Genomic DNA, 18551 nt, shown 5'->3' on the forward strand with positions numbered 1-18551 from the left:
CTGGATTTTGAGGGAAAATTCTCTGTATGTTAAGGGATCGAAGTGTCTCTTTGGTGTGCAGAGGATTTCATTTTGGGATTCATTTTGTCCCCGTCTACTATTGAAATGGACCCGGCCAAGGTACAGGCCATTTATGATTGGGTTCAGCCCACTTCTTTGAAGGCTCTCCAGAAGTTTTTGGGTTTTGCTAATTTCTACCGTGAATTTATAAGTAATTTTTCTGTTATTGTTAAATCACTGACTGATATAACCAAAAAGGGTGCTGATGTGGTGAATTGGTCTCCAGAGGCAGCCTAGGCATTTCAGGAGCTTAAGCGGAGATTCACTTTTGGTCCGGTTCTACGGCAACCTGATGTCTCACTCCCATTTCAGGTGGAGGTAGATGTTTCTGAGATTGGTGCAGGAGCCGTTTTGTCCCAAAGAGATCCGGTGACTTCTAAGATGAATCCCTGTGCATTCTTTTCTCGAAAATTTTCCCCATCTGAACTTAACTATGATGTGGGGAATCGGGAATTGCTGGCCATGAAATGGGCATTTGAAGAGTGGAGACATTGGTTGGAGGGAGATAGACATCAAGATGTGGTCCTCACCGACCACAAGAATTTGATTTATCTTGAATCGGCTAAATGCTTGAATCCTAGCCAGGCTAGGTGGGCCTTGTTTTTCACGCGTTTTAATTTTGTGGTCTCTTTTCTTCCGGGCACTAAGAATGTTAAGGTGGACGCCCTTTCTAGGAGTTTCTTTGCAGATTCTCTTGATGTGACCGAGCCTACTACCATTCTAAATGAGGGTGTAGTTCTTTCCGCCATCTCACCCGATTTGAGACGTGCCCTGGAGGAATTTCAGGAGGACAAACCTGAATGTTGCCCTATGAGAAAATTGTATGTCCCTGACCAGTGGAGGAAAAGAGTAATGTCTGAAATTCATTGCTCCACGTTGGCTGGTCATCCAGGTATTTTTGGTACCAGAGATTTGGTGAGTCGGTCTTTTTGGTGGCCTGCCTTATCTCGTGATGTCAGGAATTTTGTGCAGTCCTGTGGGACTTGTTCTCGGTCCAAGCCCTGTTCTCGTTCTAGTGGTTTGTTGATGCCCCTGCCGGTGCCCAGGAGGCCATGGACCAATATCTCAATGGATTTTATTTCTGATCTTCCTGTCTCTCAGAGAATGAATGTTATCTGGGTGGTCTGTGATAGATTTTCTAAGATGGTCCATCTTGTACCACTCCCAAAGTTGCCATCTTCTTCTGAGTTGGTGCCCTTGTTTTTACAACAGGTGGTTCGTTTGCACGGGATTCCTGAGAACATTGTGTCAGACAGAGGAGTCCAGCTTGTTTCCAGATTTTGGAGAGCTTTAGTTCCAAACTGGGAATTCAGTTATCCTTCTCCTCTGCATTTCATCCTCAGACCAATGGGCAGACTGAGAGAACAAACCAGACTTTGGAATCCTATTTGAGATGTTTCATATCTGCTGATCAGGATGACTGGGTCTCATTTTTGCCCTTGGCTGAATTCGCTCTAAACAATAGGGCTAGTTCTGCCACTTTGATGTCACCTTTTTTCTGTAACTTTGGGTTTCATCCTCGATTTTCTTCAGGGCAGGTGGAATCTTCGGCCTGACCAAGTGTGGATTCTGTGGTAGAGAGAATGCAGCAGATTTTGGACCAAGTAGTGGATAAGTTGTCCCACTCTCAGGAAAAGGCCCAACGGTTTTCCAACTGGCATAGGACCATTGGCCCCCAGTTTAAAGTGGGTGATATGGTTTGGTTGTCTTCAAAAAATGTTCCAATGAAGGTTGTGTCTCCAAAATTCAAGCCAAGATTCATTGGACCTTATAAGATTTTGGAAATCCTTAACCCTGTTTCCTTCCATTTGGCTCTTCCAGTTACATTTAAGATTCATAACGCTTTTCATAATTCTTTGTTGAAGAGGTTTGTGGAGTCAGTAGTTCCCATGGCGGCGCCTCCTGACCCTGTATTGTATTAAAGGTAGAGAAGATACTGGATTCTCGTTTGGCTAGACGGAGACTCCATTACTTGGTCAAGTGGAAGGGTTATGGCCAGGAGGATAATTCTTGGGTCTCTGCTTCTGACATTCATGCCGAAAGATTGGTTCGGGCTTTTCATCGGGCCCATCCTGACCAGCCTAGTGGCGTGGATGAGGGTTCGGTGACTCCTCCTCAAGGGGGGGGTACTGTTGTGAATTCTATTTCTGGGCTCCCTCTGGTGGTTACTGAAGGTAGTGGAGCTGGTCAGATTGACAGAGGCTTGCCACCTGATAATGATGATGATGATTCGAGATCTGGGGTTTCTGACTGGTGTATTTAAGACAGCTGACTTCCTTCAATCCCTGCTGGTGATTTTCTTCCTGTGCCTTCTGAGGTCTGATGTCTGATGTCTCCAGCTCTGTTCCTGCATGGTTCAGCTAAATGGTTCATTTGCTAATCTTTTTGCATTTGATTTGGTTTTGTCTATCTCTGCTTTGTGCGGATCAGCTTGCTCCTGCAGGGACTGTGCTGGATCACCGCCCATATGTTACTGCTTGTGTCAGTTTGTTCGGTCCCCTGTTATATTGGTCTCTTTTTGCTTTGCTTTCAATATATACCAGAGTGCTGATATAGTGGGGGCGAAGTCGTGTGACTTCAGTGTTTTTTGTGCATCAGACATGTTGGATTTGTTTTCAGGGTTTTTGCGTGATTGCAGACAGTGTTTTTCCTTTCCTGTCCTGTCTAGTCAGCTTGGGCCCCATCATTTGCTCAGTCTATTTTCCTGCCTGCGTTTGTGTTTTCATCTTGTCTCACCGACAATATATGTTTGGGGGCTGTCTATTCCTTTGAGGTCTGCTCCGGGGCAGTTTAGATTTCACCTTTCTTCCTTTGAGCTTAGTTAGCTCTCCAGCTGTGCCGAAGCGTCTAGGGCATCGTAGGTACGCTCCACGGCTACTGCTAGTTGTGTGGATAGGATCAGGGGTCTGCAATCCGCTTAGTTACCAACCTCTCTGGTTTTCTGGTGGCCTAGCCTGATCCTGCTATCCTCCTCGGTGACCAACTCATAACAGTCTTCTATGTGATGTATACAGCAGACTTCCCACTGCTTGATTTCTAGTAACATTTGAGGAGACACGCACTGAAATATAGACATGCACTGAAATATGCATCAGAGTTTGGAACAACTTACTGCTGAAAGCAGTTGTTTAAAAACGTATCAAGGCAAACAGTTGATTGAGCTCCAGACTGATTCACGCCTCAAAAAGGAGTTGCAAGTAGCAACATCATCCATATCACATGCCTTATCAAAGAGAAGCAGGTCCGGCCATTACATTGTGGGTGAGTTAATTAAAAGTTTGACCTAATATAGCAGGCTAATTTTTAATTGATAATTTGTATGACTTACGAATGATGGTATAAATATCCAAATGGCCCTTAGCATAAAAAAGGTTTCCCATCCCTGCCTTTAATGATAAGGAGTTCAGTGTTGTCCTCCAAAGTTTCAAAACCTCAAACTGATCGAGCCTCTTTGGTTGTTGGTTGAAAAATAAATATGATTCACAGATCGGTAAAACCATCATGCAAGAACAAAGGTAAGGGGTTTGGAAGTGTTTCACTGTTAAGCCACATTAACACGTTCAGTATTTGGTCACTATCTTATATCAGTATTTATAACCCAAAATCAGTAGTGGAACAATCAGAGGAAAAGTGTAATAGAAACACGTCACCACTTCAGAATTTTTCACCCAGTCCTGGTTTTTGATTACTAATACTAATGTAAAATACTGACTAGTGTTGAGCATTCCGAAACTGCAATATCGGGTATCGGCCGATATTCGCGGTATCGGAATTCCGATACTGAGTTCCGATACTTTTAGTATATCGAATACCGGAATCGGAAGTTCCCATAATGCAATGAGCCAGTTTGATTTTATTCAGCCAATGAGGATCCTAAGAAGTGTGGGCACATCCTGCTAGAGCATGTTAGGCATGGCTGTGATTGGCTGCTGAAATGATGTCATGATGCACTATAAAAGCCGCCGCCATTTTGGATTCACTCTGCTGTGAATTCAGTTAGGGATAGGACGCTGCTGTTCTGAGGGACAGTGTGACCTAGCGATTTGCTATATTGTGCTTTACCCAGGCTACTTTATCAACCGCTGTAGCTTTCTTTTGCCTTGCAGCGCTGTAGTGTTCACGGCTGTCTGCGAGGTCTCTGTGTGTGAGTGCAGCTCACGCTGTAGTGTGTTCTGCAGCCACCTCCGGTTGTAGTCCACTCAGCGTGCGTCACTGCCTCATACATTGTCCTTTTTTGCATTAGTGCTGCTCATTTTTCCAGATTTCTTCTATTAGTGTGGTTCCATCCGTATCCAACTAGAATATTTGCAAACACTATATAGGAGTAGATAGAGGAGCCTTTCTGCTGGCTTGTGCCCTGCAACCCCAGCCAGATTAGTATTAGCCTATTTTTCAGTCTACCAAGATAAAGGAGGCAGGGAGTAAGGCACGTGGTCGTGGGTGTTGAGTTTCTGCAGGGAGAGGACGTAGGGATTCTGTGCCTGCTGCGGGCACCAGTGACTCTGTATCCCCCAGTTTTCCTAGGGAACAGTCCTTTATGCACAGCTTTGTAGTAGCTCACCGTACCCCACTGCTGCGGGACGAACAAATTGAAGCCGTTGTCGGATGGATGGAAGCTAACGCATCGACTTCAATTAGTTCCAGATCCTCTCAGGTCCAGAGCACTGAAGAACACCCATCTGTCTCTTCACCACCTGCCAAATTGCCCAGGCAGTCAGAGAGCCCAGGACAGGAGCCATCTCTACTTCTGTTCTCTGAATCTGTTGGCTTGGAAAGAGGGGGCCAGCCAAGCAGCATTTGAGAATTTGAAGATGAGGTAGTGTGCAGTGATGCGCAACAGCTTTGTCTCTCTGAATCTGAAGAGGCGGGTGGGCCAGTGCCTATGGTCAGCACACCTCAGTACGCATCTGATGATGAGACTCAGGTGCCACTTTGTGGTGCATACTGTGCTGTCGAGACTACCCAGGAGAAGCAGTCGTTTGAAGAGGGTAGTGTAGATGAGGTCCTTGACCCATCATGGCGTGAGGTACAGGAAGGTGGTGGGAGCAGCTCTGAGGAAGAGATTCCCCGAACGGCCAAAAAAGGAGGGAGAGGGAGGGGGCAGACTCAGTTGCCTGTAGCCTCCAATTCAGCACCCATTAGGAGCATGCCTCTTCCAAAACCCAAAACGGGCGCTCCCAAGACTTGCAGTGCCTGGTCCTTTTTTGACACAGTTGCAGATGACATTTGCTTTGTCATAATGCAAGCTGTGTGATCAGAAAGAGAAAAGAGGGAAAAGTGTCAGCAACCTCAATACCACAAATATGTGGAAACATGTGCGGACCAAGCATGTGGTGGAGTTACAAAGACACACTGAAGACCTAGGCCAACCTACAGCGCCACCTACCACCTCTTCAGCTCGTGTTGTAGCCTCTTCCTCCAGCTCACACACAGCTGGTTCGGCTTCCTCACAGGATCGCCATGGAAGAACCTCTGGCACTGTTGTACAGAGACACAGTGTCATTCCACCCACAGAACCACGTTCCCTGTCATCCTCATACTCCCAGGCCAGTCTACAGCCATCGGTAGGACAGGCATGAGAGAAAAGGCGCCCATACTCGGCAAACCACCCCCGAGCACAGGCTCTGAATGCTGGCATTGCAAAACTACTGTCCCTTGAAATGCTCTCATCCAGACTGGTGGAGACTGACACCTTCCGTAACTTCATGGCATTGGCAGTCCCACAATACAACGTGCCCAGCCGCTTTTATTTCAGCAGGCAAGCCGTCGCTGCCCTGCAAAAGCATGTGGAGGGAAAAATTAAACATACGCTACTAAACGCCGTCAGTAGCAAGGTCCACCTGACCACCGATGCGTGGACCAGTAACCATGGACAGGGACGATATCTTTCCCTCACTGCCCATTGGGTAAATGTTGTGGAACCGGGTACAGATCTTGAGAGTGGCGCTGTACATGTTCTGCCAACTCCAAGGATTGCAGGAATCCAGTCTGTACACATTGACTCCTTCTCATACTCCAGTTCCTCTGAATCAGCGCTGCAGGAGCCGTCACAGTCTACCTCCACATGGACCCGTGAACGCTTACCTGTTACGACCGATATGAGCACAGCCGTGGCCAAACGTCAACAGGCCGTATTGAAATTAATTTCTTTGGGGAATCGAAGCCACACAGCGCAGGAGCTCTGGAATGCCATCAAGCAGGAGAGCGACGTGTAGTTTGTGCCAGCGAATCTCCAGCCAGGCATGGTAGTGTGTGACAATGGCCGAAATCTGGTGGCAGCTCTGGGCCTAGGCAACCTCACTCACATCCCATGTCTGGCACATGTGCTCAACTTGGTCATGCAGAGTTTTTTGAGGGACTATCCGGATCTTGATACACTGCTGCACAAAGTCCGCATAGAGTGCACTCACTTGCGGCGTTCCAGCATGGCAAGATCGCGCATTGCAGCTCAGCAGCGCCGATTCTGCCTTCCGGAACATCGCATCATATGTGACCTACCCACCATGTGGAAATCAACGTTACATATGTTGGAGAGGTTGTGTGAGCAGCAGGCAGCAGTAATGGAGTACCAGCTGCATCAGGTGCAAACAAGTCGCACTGCGCGCCGTTAACACTTCACCACCACTGAGTGGGCCTCTATGAAGGACATCTGCCATGTTTTGCGTGCCTTCGATGATTCCACGCGGATGGCGAGTGCAGATGATGCACTAGTCAGCATGACTATCCCCCTTATGTGCCTGCTTGAAAAAACACTGCAAGCACTAAGGGACAAGGTTGTGGAAGAGGTGGAGGATGAGGAGTCACAAATGCCATCTGCTTCTGGACAGTCTGCGCAACGTGGTTCCTCACAAAGGCCTAGGCAGGGGACACTTTGTGAGGAGGATGAGGAGGAGTCAATGGAGGAGGAAGACATCTGTCCAGAGGATGGAGGTACACAGTGCTCTAGTAGTCAGTATGTAGAGCGAGGGTGGGGTGATGCAGAGGAGGCAGAGATGACGCCTCAAGCAGGGGATAGAGTTTCTTGGCCAGTTAGCAATCTGCAGCACATGGTTGATTTCATGCTGCAGTGCCTGAGAAATGAAAGCCGCATTGCCCACATTCTCAACACGGCTGATTATTGGGTGTACACCCTCCTAGATCCTCGCTACCGGGACAACTTACAAAGCCTCATAACACCGTTGAACTGGGAGTGTAAAATGCGGGAGCACCAAGACACACTGGTGCATTCCATCATGTTCTCCATTCCACCCGAGAGCAGTGCTGCTAGTGCTTTACAAAGCAGCTCAGTGCGTCGAGGCAGTGGAGGAAGCTCTGCACAAAGAGGGAGCAGAAGCAGCGCCTCAGCACAAGGCAAGACCAGTATGGCCCAAATGTGGCAAAGTTTTGTGTGCCCGCCACAAATGTCTACACCATCACAGACGGCTCCAGTTAGCAGGAGGCAACATTTCCGTCAGATGGTGACAGACTACATGTCTTGCCCTCTCAGTGTTCTCCCACACGGCTCTTCCCCCTTCAAGTTTTGGGTCTCTAAGCTGGATACATGGCCAGAGCTTAGCCAGTATGCATTGGAGGTGCTGGCTTGCCCTGCTGCTAGTGTATTATCGGAACATGCCTTTAGTGCCGCAGGTGGTGTACTAACAGACCGTCGCAGGCGACTATCCTCCGATAACGTTGACCGGCTTACTTTTCTGAAAATGAACAAGGCCTGGATCTCGCAGGAATTTGCCAGTCCTCTTCCAGATTAAATAATTGGTTGGCAACAGTATCCAGGTCTCCAGTTGTGTTCATGTTTCTACCACCTGAACTGTAATTGCTAGGGCTCCAACACTGCCAGTTGCTGCTCAGAAGTGCCGTCTGCACAGTCAACATATGCTCCAGTGTTATTGGGGTTCAGTAACGTCAGCTGATCCCCTGCTGTGTGTCCGGCAATTTCTCCTGCTCTGTCCACATTCACACTACTACAGATATTAAACTTGCTACAATTAGGCCTCTGGCTACACTCTGTTTCTACTGTAATCCCTGGGCTCCAACACCGCCAGTTGATGCAAGTGTCTTTGGCACGGGTACTCCCTCTTGCCCAGCCTGGTTCCAGCACACCAGCTGTTTCCGGGTAGTGTCAACATCACTTTGCCTCCAATACGTTGTCCTGTCGTGTTGCGGTCGGGTAAGCCGACTCTATGGTGCCTGCAGTTTAGGTGCTTCCTATGTGGGCTGCGGGATCTGGCAATGAAAGCTGATTCCGTAGTGCCAATAGGACAAGCTCCCCCTGTAGGACTGTGGGTTTCGGTAACTCCGGCCGGCTCGCGGCTTTGCAACTTTGTTTTTCATGTGTACCTTCTGCTGCCTATCTGAGTTCCAGTACCATTAGCTGGTTCTTTGGAAGTCAATCTTGAATATGTCCCCCTGGGTTCCAGTAACGTCAGCTGGTTCCAGGCAGAGCCTTTGGCTTAGGTGCCTCCTTCTCGGTATCCGAGTTCCACCAATGTCTGCTGGTCCTTGGTAGTGCTTTCTGGCACAGGTACCTCCTGCTTAGTAACCGGGTTCCAGTACCATCAGCTGGTCCTCGGCAGTTCCATTGGCTCTTGTACCTTCGGCTACCCATCCAGGTTCCAGTACCGTCAGCTGGTTCTCAGCAGTTCCTCAGCCTTTCTGTACCTTCTGCTACATTTCCAAGTTCAAGCTTTTTGAAATGGTTTTTGGTAATCACTCTGGATCTCCCTGACGATGACCATAAAGATGACGACCCTGAAGACCACCCCGAAGAAGACGACCCCGAAAACGACGACCCTGGAGACGACGACCCTGAAGACCACCCCGAAGAAGACCAAGAAGATGAACCTGAAGAGGATGATGAAGGAGAAAGTGTGGGAGAAGTAAAAAAAGAAGGTGAAGAGCAAATGGGTCGCCCTCCCAGGGCTGTGGGGTACTCAGTACCAGGCCGGTCTCTCAGAGGGAGGTGTCACAGAAGCGGTGACCCGGTCCGTGGCCCTGGGCACCCATGCAAAAGGGGGTTTGAGTGAGGAAATAAAGTTTATAAGTGATTCGTGACGCCACCTGTGGTGTTCGGCAAAGGAGGTGTTAAGCCAACGCTGCAAGCAGATCCTCTGGGACAGATGGTGTAGTGCAGCAATGATGTGGTAGCCCTCCACAGGTAGGGCTGTTGGTCCCAGGGCAGTGTAGCGGAATGTTTAGGAAGAGGGTGCAGTGTTTGGCACAGAGATGTAGCAGTGCTGAGGATGTTGCAGGAAGGAGGCAAGGACACAACAGGGTGCAGTTTCTTTACCTTTACTTGGTGAACGCAGTCCAGGGTCCTGGTTACAGATGGCACAGGAGCAGGCTAGCCTGGAAGCAACTCAGGGATCTCTCTATCAGATGGGTTGTGTAGTCTCCTTCCTAGCGCTGGCTTGAGGTACATCCAGTACTGTGTTACACTGAAGTTCCTCCTTCTTATCTTCTCTTAGAACTACCTCGTATGGCAGACAGCTGTAGCCCTCTATCTCTCTTGGCTCATTCGTCACTGTTGTGCCTCCGAGTCTTAGTTGGGAATAGAGTATTTACAGCTTCCTATTCCTCTGGTTTCTGTTGCAGGACCTTCAGTATCCATACAACCATGGAGACCAGGCTCCAGATCATGCACTATCACTGGGAGGGAGCTCTCTATCCTCAGCTCAACCTCCAGCTTCTCTCCACACGTCTACACTCTTTGCCCTCCTCACACTAACTGACTAATTTTCCCCTTCCCTGCCGTCAGAGAGCAGCTCCTCCCCCAGTCTTGGTTCAGAGCTCCCTCTGCTGGCCTGGAGTGGGAACTGTGTTGCATGTTATGGTTAACTGCCAGAGAGACCCTTCATTGCTTCCAAGCCTGACATCACCCTCCCTGGAGGAAGGCAAGGCCATTGTGGCGACCATACTCCTGGGGGCGCCACACATGGAAGTAGTGAAACATAAATATCTGACAAAATATAAAAAAGCTTAACATAGTCAATATCTTTGTAACTCCAAACGTCTTAAGAAAAAAATTAATTCCTGCTCGTATTCCATTTGATTGGGCTAAACCTCTATGCCTTTAATGTCTCCTCCACCTCCCCCAATACATTATACATTCTTAGTTGTTTTCCTTCATGTAGAATTAACCTACAAGGAAAGTAAGGGTTTATTTTCATCCTGATATTTGTGACTTGCAATGGTTTCCGGTATCGGAATCGGCGATATCAGATATTTTTGGGGTATCGGTCCGATCCAATCCGATCCGATATTTCCCGATATTGGAAGGTATCGCTCAACACTAATACTGACCAAATACTGAGCGTATGAACATGGCCTTAGATAACTCCTAGAGGACACTTGAAATTGTGATGCATGGCAGATTAAACTTCTTTTTCTGATAATGTATCCTGTGAAGGACATCCAAATTGGTATGATTAAGGGTGAAATCTGCAGACAGATTTCCTTTAAGCACTGTAAGGATGGACCCCTTGGGCTTATTCTTCCAGTATAAAAGAGAAAAAAGCACATGATCCTTATGTAAACTTCAAATAAACAAAAAAATGACACCAATGTAGTGCAAAAATAGTTTGGTACATTTACTATATGACAAAAATGAGTTCAAATTGCAGCAAATAGTCTATTTCAATCAGAAGCACATTGATAGCAATCGCGATCAGGTGGCCAACATTACTACGTTTCATGAAATCGCCCCTTGCACAAGCATGATTTGTTTTTTTTTCCAACACATCCCACAAATGCTCAATTGGATTGAGACCAGGGGAATTTGAAGATCAAGTCATCACTCTGATCTCATTGTCATGTTCCTCGAATCATTACTGAATCATTTTGCAATGCACTTTTATGCTAAAACTTGAGGTTTCCTTGTAAAACATTGCCCGAAGTATCACACTGCCCACCACCAGCTTGTCTTATCCCACAGTTCATCCTGGTGCCATCCTAAGGTAAGTGGCAAAACTGGTTATCTAAATCATGTAAAAAATAACATCACATATATCAGATAAAACCACTTTCTTCCATGCTTGTTGTAGAAGCTTCTAATGGTGGTCAACATTTGCACTTTGATAAGTTAGTCATTTCAATCTTTAGTGGCTTTAATACTATGGTTGATCATGTTTATTGAGTTTTGACAAACATGTCATGCCTTGTGTGTCACAATTTACTTTATTTAAAGGAACCCTGTCACCAGGTTTGACAGATACAAGATATGGCCTCCACTGTGTGGATGACTCGTCCATAGAGTTGAGCGACTTTTGCTTTTTTAGGGTCGCGTTTCGTTTCGTGAAACCCGACTTTTCCAAAAGTCGGGTCGAGCAAGATCGTCCGATTATAGGGAAAAGTCGGGGTCGTCCCGAAACACGAAACCCAATGTAAGTCAATGGGGAATAAAAGTCGGCAGTGAGAGGAGGACAGGAAACACACCTACAGTGCCCATTTGAATGCCAAAAGCATCAATTCTTCTTACTTAAGCTTGTCAACCTTAATTAACTTCATAATACAAGTTACGCACTGAAAAATGGGGGTTATTTGGCTAAATTTGTGGGGAGGGGAGGGCTGGCTGCAGGTTTTCATGTGCCCTGGGCGAAAGAGCGCCCCTTTAACACATACCACAACTCATCATGCTCCGATACGGCAGAGAAATAGCGGTATAGTACAATGAAAAATACCTCACTTTTTACATCTCATGACGAGGCCCATCTATTTCTCCATACAAAATCATTGGTCCCATATAATGTTTGAAACAGTATATGATGAGCTCCACATAATGCTACAGTATATGTTGGTCCCCATGGATGAAGCTCCACTGTCTTATGGGCCCAAATAATGCTCCAAACATAATGGGCCCCATTTCTACTGCTCTAGTGTATAATGGGCCCTGTAAATGCTGCTCCAGTGTCTGATGTCCACCTTTGGAATGTTCCAGTGTATGGTGGGCCCCATCTATCATTCTCCAGAGTATAGTGCTCCCCAAAAATTGCTGTCCCAACATAGAAAACAATCAAATAAGTCTCCTCGCTAGGGAATCCCTGTACTTGTCTGGACAGGTGCTGTAGCTTGCTTAACAGCTCGCCAGCCGTTCTCACGCCCAGTATGGATTGCACGTGATTGCACAAAGGTTAGAAAGGGTACCGTATCCCTGGATAACATGTATGGATAGCGTACACATTCAAAATATATGTCTATACAGCATGAGGCAGGCTCAGACGGTGTTAGGCCCAGTATGGATTGCACGTCATTGCACAAAGGTTAGAAGGGGTACCGTATCCCCGGATAACATGTATGGATAGCGTACACATTCAAAATATATGTCTATACAGCATGAGGCAGGCTCAGACGGTGTTAGGCCCAGTATGGATTGCACGTCATTGCACAAAGGTTAGAAGGGGTACCGTATCCCCGGATAACATGTATGGATAGCGTACACATTCAAAATATATGTGTATACAGCATGAGGCAGGCTCAGACGGTGTTAGGCCCAGTATGGATTGCACGTCATTGCACAAAGGTTAGAAGGGGTACCGTATCCCCGGATAACATGTATGGATAGCGTACACATTCAAAATATATGTCTATACAGCATGAGGCAGGCTCAGACGGTGTTAGGCCCAGTATGGATTGCACGTCATTGCACAAAGGTTAGAAGGGGTACCGTATCCCCGGATAACATGTATGGATAGCGTACACATTCAAAATATATGTCTATACAGCATGAGGCAGGCTCAGACGGTGTTAGGCCCAGTATGGATTGCACGTCATTGCACAAAGGTTAGAAGGGGTACCGTATCCCCAGATAACATGTATGGATAGCGTACACATTCAAAATATATGTCTATACAGCATGAGGCAGGCTCAGACGGTGTTAGGCCCAGTATGGATTGCACGTCATTGCACAAAGGTTAGAAGGGGTACCGTATCCCCGGATAACATGTATGGATAGCGTACACATTCAAAATATATGTCTATACAGCATGAGGCAGGCTCAGACGGTGTTAGGCCCAGTATGGATTGCACGTCATTGCACAAATGTTAGAAGGGGTACCGTATCCCCGGATAACATGTATGGATAGCGTACACATTCAAAATATATGTCTATACAGCATGAGGCAGGCTCAGACGGTGTTAGGCCCAGTATGGATTGCACGTCATTGCACAAAGGTTAGAAGGGGTACCGTATCCCCGGATAACATGTATGGATAGCGTACACATTCAAAATATATGTCTATACAGCATGAGGCAGGCTCAGACGGTGTTAGGCCCAGTATGGATTGCACGTCATTGCACAAAGGTTAGAAGGGGTACCGTATCCCCGGATAACATGTATGGATAGCGTACACATTCAAAATATATGTCTATACAGCATGAGGCAGGCTCAGACGGTGTTAGGCCCAGTATGGATTGCACGTCATTGCACAAAGGTTAGAAAGGGTACCGTATCCACGGATAACATGTATGGATAGCGTACACATTCAAAATATATGTCTCAGGAGGCAGGCTCAGACGGTGTCAGGCACAGTATGGATTTGACGGCCCAGATTACACAGCGGAGGAGCAGGGAGAGGTAAAGATTGCAAATGCTGGGGCCCTGGCCAAGCAAGGGGGGCCCACTCGTGGGCGTCGGTACTGGCACTGGGCCCCTCATAGTACAGCGGTGTGTCTGACGGCGGGTGTGCATCACCACCGTCAGAGACACTTGATTGCACTATGAGGGACCCTGTGCCAGTGCCCGCGCCCAAGAGTCGGCCTACCCACCTGTCCAGGGCAACGGCACTCGCACGGTGTCATGCGCTAGGTGGTGACCCCGGCCATGGGGGGGGAGGCAGCACAGTTAGGGAGTTTTAAAAAGTGGCATATGTTGATGTTGGACATTCAACTGATGCAAAAGGCGAAATAGGTGAAGTACCAGGAAGAGGTGGACCAAAGCAAGCCATTTTTCTGTCACCCTATGTGTCATCAGGGGAAGGTGGGACAAAATCCTTGGAAACCCATGCGTGGTTCATTTTAATGAAGGTTAGATCATCCACATTTTGGGTTGACAGACGGGTCCTTTTTTCTGTCAGGATTGATCCAGCTGCACTGAAGACTCTTTCCGATAGCACACTTGCAGCTGGGCAAGCGAGCTCCTGTAAGGCATATTGGGCCAATTCAGGCCAGGTGTCCAGTTTAGCGGCCCAATAGTCAAAGGGGAATGACCTGTGTGGGAGAACATCGATATGGGAGGAAAAGTAGTTTGTAACCATAGTTGACAACTGCTGTCTCCTGTCACTTTCCATCGATGCAGTATTACCAGTTGTGTGAGCGGTATTTGAAAAATCAGTCCACAACATTGTCATGAAACCCCTGTCTCCAACGCCACTTCTGCTGTGTGCACCACGAACACCTCTGCCAAGCTGCCCCCGGCCCGTACGGCTCGTGTGAGAACCATCACCGCTGCTGTGTGCTGGGAATGCCTCAAGCAACCGATTTACCAGAGTTGCTTGTTTATTAGCCAATATTAGGTCAAGGTTCTCCTGTGGCATGATGTTTTGTAATTTGCCTTTATAGCGTGGATCCAGGATGCTGGTGTCACGGGGGCTTAGTTCAACTAAGGCTGAAATACCCGGGGCCCCTGTGGTGTCCCTTTACTAGGGGAAACCCTGTCTGACCCTCAACCCAGGGTTTTTGCTGAAGGTGCAAATGCCTGAGCCTCCGACCTTTCCTTATCTCCTGCTCAGCCCTGCACTTAACCCTCCACCCAGTGAGAAGTCACCACCAAAGCTCCCACACAAATAATGACAGACAGGGAGAACTTAAACTGCACTGCGCCGCACACACACGGGAATAAACAGTAATGTGAACAGGGCACAACTAAACACAAATATGGGAAGGAGAAAGGATAACGACGGATCATACGACACCAGATATGAATCTCTCTCTCTTGAACACCTCCACTCCAGACCGGAACCACTTGGTATGAAACACAAGCTATAATCGGCGACGCCCATAGGCCAGCATGACTATTTAAAGACCGTGGGCGTGACTAACCATCCAACCTGGTCTCCAGCAGGATTAACCCCCGAGAGCCTGAAGATCAGGCCGGCGCCACTGAGGCTATAGTGGCTGGAGGTGGAACTACCTCTGCCTGCCGGATGCTGTGGTGTGAACAGCGTCCGACATGACAGCTGGCCAACCAGTAGTCGTCATCGTTCATCATTTTGGCAATGCGGGGGTCCCTTTTTAGGATCCGCAAGGCATAATCTGACATGTGGGCCAATGTTCCCGGTGTCAATGATGCACTGCGAGTGCTGGGTGGAGGAGCACTTTCTGGCAAATCCACATCCCTCCAGTCACGCACAAACCCTGTACCAGACCTTGCCACGCCAACATTTTCACTTGCCCCACGAGATGCATCCTCCTCCCCTAAGTAATCATCCCCATCATCCTCCTCCTCCTCCTCCTCTTCTTCCTCCACCTCGTCCAGGAGAGGTCCCTGAGCAGACAATGGCTGAATGTCATCAAGGATTCCCTCCTCCTCTTCCTCCTCATCAACATTGGCTGCAGACGCCTGCTCCTTAAGGTGCGTCAAAGTTTGCATGAGCAGACGCATAAGTGGGATGCTCATGCTTAGGATGGCGTCGTCTGCGCTTACCAGCCGTGTGCATTCCTCAAAACACTGAAGGACTTTACAAAGGTCTTTCAGCTTTGACCACTGCACGCCTGTCAACTCCATGTCTGCTCTCAAAGTGCCTGGCCGTGTATCCTCCCACAAATGCATTATGGCCTGCCTCTGCTCGCACAGCCGCTCCACCATGTGCAGGGTGGAGTTCCACCTTGTTGCAATGTCGATAATGAGGTGGTGGTTGGGAAGGTGGAGCAATCGCTGCAGCTTCTGCATACGAACGGAGTGTACAGGCGACCGGCGGATGTGCGCGCACAGTCTTCGCACCTTCTGGAGCAGGGCTGTTAACTCCGGATAATTTTTGAGGAAGCACTGCACCACCAGGTTCAAGGTGTGAGCCAAGCAAGGTATGTGGCTGAGTTTTGAAAGGGCTATGGCTGCCACAAAATTACGCCCGTTATCACTAACTACCTTGCCTGCCTCAAGATGTACACTGCCCAGCCATGACTCAGTTTGTCGCTTCAAGTACTCGGCCAGCACCTCGGCGGTGTGTCTGTCGCCCAAACACATCATCTGCAACACAGCCTGCTGACGCTTTCCACTAGCTGCTCGATAGGGGGACACATCGTGTGCAACAGTGGCAGCTGCAGATGGAGTGCTCGTACGACTGCGCTCTGTGGACGAGCTGTCGCTTCTGGAGGAGGAGGAGGGTCGAACGCCTACAGCCAACTGTTTCCTATACCGTGGGCTAGGCAGCACTGTCCCACCACCACTGTCCCCTGTGGACCCTGCATCCACCACATTAACCCAGTGCGCGGTGATGGACACGTAACGGCCCTGGCCATGCCGACTGGACCATGCATCAGTTGTGAGGTGCACCTTTCCGCTCACTGACTGCTTGAGTGCATGGACAATGCGGTCTTTCACATGATGGTGGAGGGCTGGGATGGCTTTGCGAGAGAAGAAGTGGCGACTGGGTAGGTCATAGCGTGGTACTGCATAGGCCATGAGTTCGCGGAAAGCTGTGCTTTCCACCAACCGAAAGGGCATCATCTCAAACGAGATTAGTTTGGCAATGTGGGCGTTCAAACCCAGTGTACGCGGATGAGAGACTGAGTACTTTCTTGACCTACTCATAGTGTCTGGGAGGGTGAGCTGGACTTGAGAGCTGCATATGGTGGAAGTAGCGGTGGACAGGGCGGACTGAGAGAGGGTTGATGATGGTGATGGAGTTGGTGTTCTTTCTGATGGCCTAGAATCAGTCTTTCGTTGATATAACAGTGGGATTCCCTGACTGCTGTGGCCTTGCAACGACACCTCAACATTTGCTGCTGTGCTAACCGGTGGGCTTACAGTGGGGGAAACAATGTAGCGTTGCTGACTACCTTCGTTGTGATCAGTTGCACATGTGGCACTTGAGGTTTGGTGTTGTGTCCACGCTTGCAAGTGCATGCTGGTTAAATGTCTAAGCATGCAACTGGTATTCAAATTTTTCAGATTTTTCCCTCGGCTAAAGGTCTTTGCGCACTTCTTACAGATAACCTTGGCCTGATCATGAGGATTTTGTTCAAAAAAGTGCCACACTGCACTCTTCCTACTTTGGCAGACATTTTGCGGCCTAGCACGCTGTGATCTTTTGACCCTCTGGACAAGCTGTCCAGCAACTCTTTTGATGTTTGGAACCTGTCTTTGGAGTGCTCCGGGCCTGCCAGATAACAGCTGTTGCGATGTCGATGTCTGCTGTGGATGCTCCTCATCTGAGCTATTGGAAGCAGCACCCTCTTCCCCCAATGGATGCCAATCTGGGTCAACAACTGGGTCATCCATCACCTCCTCTTTTATGTCATGTGCACCTTTCTCTGTGTCACCGTGTATGGTGGTATAGTGTGCGGGAAGGGGCACCTGAGTCTCATCAGGGTCAAAATCTGGCTCTGTACACTGCGAGGACAATGTAGTGCTCTGAGTGAATGTACCAGCAGAATCATCCATCAGCGGCTGTGCATCAGTGCACTCCATGTCAGATTCATCTTGGCCTGGGTAATTCACCATTTGACTTGATAATCCAGGCATGGTATGTGAAAACAGCTCCATGGAGTAATCAGTAGTATGGCCTGCGTCATCCTTCAATCTTGGTTGGGGTGAAGGACACAAGGAAAGGTGTGGTTCATGAACATGAGCCTCCAATGACGACTCAGTGCTTTTACTTTTTACAACTGAAGAAGAGGAGGCGATAGAGCTGGAGGCTGAGTCAGCAATGTAAGACAAAACTTTTTCCTGATGCTCTGCCTTTAAAAGCGGTTTGCCAACTCCTAGAAAACTAAGCGTTCGAGTCCTTATGTAGCCAGACGATGACGCAGGGTCAGCACCTCCTGCATTCGGTCCTATTTTGCTCTTGCCACTACCATCAGATCCACCACCAACACCATCATTACCAGCTGCCAACCCCCGCCCAATTCCACGGCCTCTTCCACCAGCCTTCCTCATTTTTGGTAGAAATGTAGACAAAATCCAACAAACTATATAGTAATGTAAAACAAGGTACAAGGTGTCTATAGGACAGGGGAGTTTTAGAATTTCTGCACACACTTGTGGACAGTGGACACTTGTGGATTGTGTGCGGCCCACTGATATCTGAGCGCTATGTGACACGCTCGATGGCACAGCTGCCTGTGACCAAAGTGACGAGAGGATAATGGAGATTTTGAATCTCTGCGTAAACTTGTGGACAGTGGACACTTGTGGATTGTGTGCGGCCCACTGATATCTGAGCGCTATGTGACACGCTCGATGGCACAGCTGCCTGTGACCAAAGTGACGAGAGGATAATGGAGATTTTGAATCTCTGCGTACACTTGTGGACAGTGGACACTTGTGGATTGTGTGCGGCCCA

The sequence above is a fragment of the Dendrobates tinctorius genome, unplaced genomic scaffold (genome assembly GCF_039654945.1).
Source record: "Dendrobates tinctorius isolate UK_male_01 unplaced genomic scaffold, ASM3965494v1 ptg000022l, whole genome shotgun sequence".
Taxonomy (NCBI): domain Eukaryota; kingdom Metazoa; phylum Chordata; class Amphibia; order Anura; family Dendrobatidae; genus Dendrobates; species Dendrobates tinctorius.